The following is a 5,284-nucleotide window of genomic DNA, read 5'->3' as shown; positions in this document are numbered from 1 at the left end:
TCTCAGTGGCAGAAAATAAGCATCTTCTTCTCACTCACCCACATGGAGATAAAGTTTAGTTCAGTTTATCTAGCCTGAACTTGGCTTTCAGGTATTCGTTGGGTCCAAATCTGTTCCACGTGTCTCTCATCCTCCCTGAACCAGCATCTGCTTGAGGAAAGTTCTTCTCACTGAGAAAAACAGTGTGTGAGATAGCAAACCTGACCCTCACGCACATGCTGAGTCTTCACTCAAACTTGTCCACTAACATCCCACTGGCCCAAAAGTGTCCCATGGCCAAGGTTAACATCAAGGAAGAAGAAATGTATTTCTTTCATAGAATTCTGATAGGGGAAGTAAATATTTTCTGAAAAATAATCCACTATAAACTAGTATAAAAATTTTTACTTTAAAAAGCATTAGAGTCTCTTGAACCATCCAGAGGAGGTGAATGCAAGGTCAACTTTTTTATTTAGTTAGTAATGCAATAAACGATTTATGAGTGACTACCAAATGCCAGACAGACAGATAATTAGTTATTGCCTGTCTGTAAAGAGTCCAGTCCAGAGACAGATGAGTAAATAGATAATTACAAGCAATGATACCATATAACAGAAGTGACAGAGTTATTTTTGAAAATCTAAAACAGACCAGGAAAGCAAAAAATAATGTTTGTTCTCTGTAAGCCAGAAATTATAAAGAATCCTTAAAATATGGGAGACACAGGGAATCATAGTGTAAGATGAAATCAAGTTCTGGATAACTCACTGAAGAAGATTGCTGCAAGTGATAAAAGTGGCTCCCGGAATGTTCCAGACCACAGGTTGTAGACATGAGGGCAGCAGGAAGCCTGGGATGTCTGCAGCCTGGCAACCAGAAAAATGTCTCAGCAATGACTTTCACTGGCTCAGATTGGGGCACTCATCCAATGCCTAGACCATTCTGTGACGTGGATTGGCCTGATGTGGATCATAGACCCACTCCTGAAGGGAAGAGGTAAGGTGGTGAGCCACATGAACAAACAGTGTAGGAGGCGATTTCCCAAGGGAAAATCAAGGTTCTGGCAAAAGGACAGATGTCCTCCACCCTGGAATACTATACAGATTTAAAAATATTTATTTATACCTATTTGGAAATACCTTCAAGGTAGTTGCTGGGTAAAATTTTTAAATGCAGGATATTTTATACAGAACATTTATGTGATTCAGTCATATATTTTCATATGTACAGGAATATATCTGAAAAGGCATATAAACGTAATAGAAGGCTTACACATCAAACTCCTAGCAATAGTCAGTACTCACCTTGGGGAGGGGACTACAGTTGGGGATGAGGTATTATAGAAAGTGACTTTGAGTTTACTTATATTATTTGGGGCTGAATGTCTTTCTCCTTACTGGAACTCCCAAGACAATACAGTCCTGGAATAAGAGATCGGCAGTGGGGATAAACAGCAGATGATAGTTTTGAGAGGATGCAGGCTTTGTTGACCTATGGAATGTTAGGACAGGCGGGATGTGTGGGAGAGGGAGTGGTTAAGGTGACTCCCAGGTGTCTAGATAGGCAATTATGTGGATGACGGTGCCACTCATTAAGAGAGGGGGAACAGGAAAAAGATAAGTTTATGGATGAAGGTTATGAGATTGTCTGAAGACATGTTAGTTTTGAGGGTATTGTGGGGCATCCAGGTAAAGACATCCAACAGAAAATCTGGGGTCTGTACTGACGTCACACTTTTCTCTGCCCAGAAAAATCTTTCAATGTTTCATTAAACATTTTAAAAAGAGGGTGGGCACAGTGGCTCATGCCTGTAATCCCTGCACTTTGGGAGGCAGAGGCAGGCGGATCACTTGAGGTCAGGAGTTCAAGACCAGCCTGGCCAACATGGTGAAACCCTGTCTCTACTAAAAATACAAAAATTAGCCAGGCATAGTGGTACATGCCTGTAGTCCCAACTATTCGGAAGGCTGTGGCAGGAGAATCGCTTGAACCTGGGAGGTAAAGGTTGAAGTGAGCTGAGATTGCACCACTGCACTCCAGAGCAAGGACTCTGTCTCAAAAACCAACAAACAACAACAACAAAAAAACCCCCAAACATTTAAAAAAGAAACCAATCCACAGAAAACAGAATATGTAGTGCTTAGTTACTTACCAAAGGAGGGGCAGCCCAGCAGGGCTAGTTTTTTCCTGGGGTCTCGGACTTCAACTCACCAGACTTTCTCTGATAAATACTATTCTCTTGTTTCATTTGCCAGGATGACATTAATGGTGTAATTTGCTATAAAGAAAGAGGCTGAAAAAGTTACTCCTGGGGAGTTAAAAACAGAAGGTGCACAGAGAGGTGTGTGAGGCATAAATTGCCTTGCATGTGAAGGGCTCACTTGGCAGATGATTGCTGGGGGAGAGATACAGTCCTCACAGCCTGAACCTCAACTCTCAAAAACTCCTCACTTCAGCCCTCTCAACTCTCAAAACTCCTCACTTCAGCACCCATTTCTTCCAACTGCTTGTACAACTTTCTGTTTTATCTGCTTCAATGCTCAGAGTTTTCAGCGGCATTGACAACCAGTAAGAATCAGGACTAATGGCCATAAACCTTGATGGCAATGACATTCTGATTCCCCTGGGAACCAAGTTCTGCACCTGGCACTTCAGTGCAAGAAGCAAAGAAGTACAAAGGAGCTTTCACTCCGGATTCTTTTTCCCCATTTTGAAAAAGGGACGCCTGGGATGAGGGGAAATTTCCTCTCCCACAACAAAAGCTGAAAACTTAAACCCACCTTGTGCCTAGCCACCAGCCTTTCTGGAAAATCTTCCCCTGCTTGTCTCTTTATGTTTCACAGCTATTGGAACTGGGTTGTTCAAAGAAGTACCTGACCTTGTTTGTCAGATGAGAAACAGAAAATGCTGACACTGAATTCTTTCATTTGCTTCTTCTGCTAACAGAGCAGTACTACAGAATCTCAGACACTTCAGCAGCTTTGGCCAGGCTGAGGGTATAGAATAATGAATGCATAAAGCTCCTTGACAGGAACCTTCTCTCCCCTCCCAACACTGCATTCTGTGCTGAAAAGGAGGGAGGGGGGCCATTAGCAAGGAGTCAGCGCAAAATGAAGTGGTTTGGAGCCATGCTGAGGATAAAGGCCAATTTCAGCCAATGCTGTTTGACCTGCTGGTACTGTTTTTGGCTTTTTTTTTTTTTTTTTTTGCTTTGTTTTTTTTTTGTCGGAGTCCTGCTGTTACTTTTGTCACAGGAAGAAAATGAGTCTCATAAAAACATAGGTTTTGTCTTATTCATCTCCAGGATTTAGCACAGAACCTAGACTAATGAAAGTAGACTTTAAAGAGATTATGGGAGCGCATCTTTTGCATTTGAAAGGTAAATAGCTTTTATTTTCGATTTGCAGAAAGGGAACATAGGTTTGGAGATGTGAAGAGACTGGTTCGAAATACAAAGCTAGTAAATAGAGGTATCTTTGCAGGTAAGCAACAGAAAACGACTCTGGCATATTTAGCCAAAAAGGTCATTAATTGGAGAGATATTGGGATACAGAGAGCGTGGGAATCTAGAAACCCAAATCAGAAAAGGGACAGGTGTTAAGACAGATACAAGCATAGAGTATTGGATAGGTACAGATACAACCATCCCATCTAGCAGTCAATTCACGCCAAAGTTTTTCCCCATTCTTGCTATCGTTCTGCTTGAGATGGTAGAGGTGCTGGGAGAAAGTATGGGATGGACTGAGCTCATTTCCACTTTGGAGAAGGGTGGGCAAGACATGGTTTCCAAGACTTAGAGTTTCATCGAGTCTACATACAGTGAGACAAAAAAGATTGTTCCCCCAAAGGAAAATGAGTTACTGTTAGAAACAGGGAATGGGTACAGAGTGCCCCCAAATTTCAAATGTTCACCCCAGAAAGCTAGAGTTCAAGTCATGTACATTTGATGCCAAAGTTTGCATCCTTTCACTATGCCAGCATGGTTGTATGCAGTGGTTCTCAACCAGTGGTAATTTTGTCCCTCTACCCCCAGGGACATTTGACAATGTCTGGAGGTATATTTGGTTGTTATAACTGGGAGGAGGTGCTACTGGCATCTAGTGGATAGAGGCCAGAGACGATGCCAAAAATCCTACAATGCACAGGACAGCCCCACAAAAAAAATTATCCAGCCTAAAATATCAACAGTGCCAAGGTTGAGAAACTCTGGTATAAACAAAGACAGGGGATTGAGGTAATATACTATAGGTTTTAGAAAATTCAGTAATTCAATTTGGTAGAAGTATCAATTACATATAGAAAAACAAAAGAGAAAAAACTAAAAAAAAAAAGCTTTAAATCAGATTTTGTGGGGCCTTGAATGCCAGCCTACATTGTCTAGACTGCACTTAATAGGACTGGATGCCTCTTAGCCTAAAATTATATCTTCATTGACTGGGCGTGGCGGGTCTCCATGTTTATTCTGAAGTTTATTTCTAGAAGACCTTTGGAGCACATGATCAAATGACATGAGACAGCTAATGACAAGGCCCTTATTGTCCCCAGCCTGTGCAAACAGTCAGGATCATTCCCAAAAGTTTTGCTTCTCTATGCTTCTTATATCTCTCAAGCATATGATATTAGAAAAGTGATGGCTTCTTAGAGCGCATGCTCCTGCTAAAGAGATTAACACTATTTTCACATCCTTTCCAATCATACGGCCACCAAATAATCTTTATTCTTTCCAGGATACCCTGTTTTAAAAATTAACATATTTCACTGATTCACATTTTTTTTTCACATCTCTGAAATCAGGACATACTTATGACCAATAATGTGCCCTAGTTTTATTGGTAGCACTTACAAATGTTTTATATAAAATAATGGCACTTTTGATCAATGGAACTTTAAATTCAATGAAATATATTTGTTTTCTTTCATCGTCATTGGTTAAATTTTATTCACACTCATTTAAAAGAACTGGCTGTTGGCCTTGTATGTGGGTATTAGTGTTGAACTCTTGCAGAGTGCTAAGGAACATACAGAATATCATGATGGAACTGGCCCCTCTCTGTCATCATTATTTTATAATTAGAATTACAGCTCTCGTATTGAACAGAAGAGGTTTTGTAACCATGCAACCATTTCCCCAGTGGGAACATCCAGGGCCTGCCGCCAATGAAATGTTTCGTCTGTGTTTCAAAGCTTTTAAAGAGTACGTGAAAGAAACATTCATTCAGGTCGAATTGCCTTGGCATATGCTTTTGGGCTGTTCTTATTTTATACAGACTTCTTGGTCCATCATTAGATAATTTTATTTGTACAA

At 40.7% G+C, this 5,284-nt stretch overlaps 1 long non-coding RNA gene across 1 annotated transcript; it reads right to left on the bottom strand.

The window, feature by feature from the left end:
• Positions 1 to 433: 433 nt before the first annotated feature.
• Positions 434 to 2,934, bottom strand: LOC129492912 (uncharacterized). The gene is made up of 3 exons (XR_008660992.1): positions 2,760 to 2,934; positions 2,132 to 2,257; positions 434 to 962 (listed from the first exon to the last, which is right to left on the bottom strand). It is a non-coding gene; the product is annotated as an uncharacterized lncRNA (long non-coding RNA).
• Between the last annotated feature and the right edge of the window lie 2,350 nt (positions 2,935 to 5,284).

Source organism: Symphalangus syndactylus, chromosome 11 (genome assembly GCF_028878055.3).
Source record: "Symphalangus syndactylus isolate Jambi chromosome 11, NHGRI_mSymSyn1-v2.1_pri, whole genome shotgun sequence".
NCBI classification, from domain to species: Eukaryota; Metazoa; Chordata; class Mammalia; order Primates; family Hylobatidae; genus Symphalangus; species Symphalangus syndactylus.
Note: the sequence above shows the minus strand (reverse complement) of the source record. Positions and strands in the feature narration are given on the sequence as shown.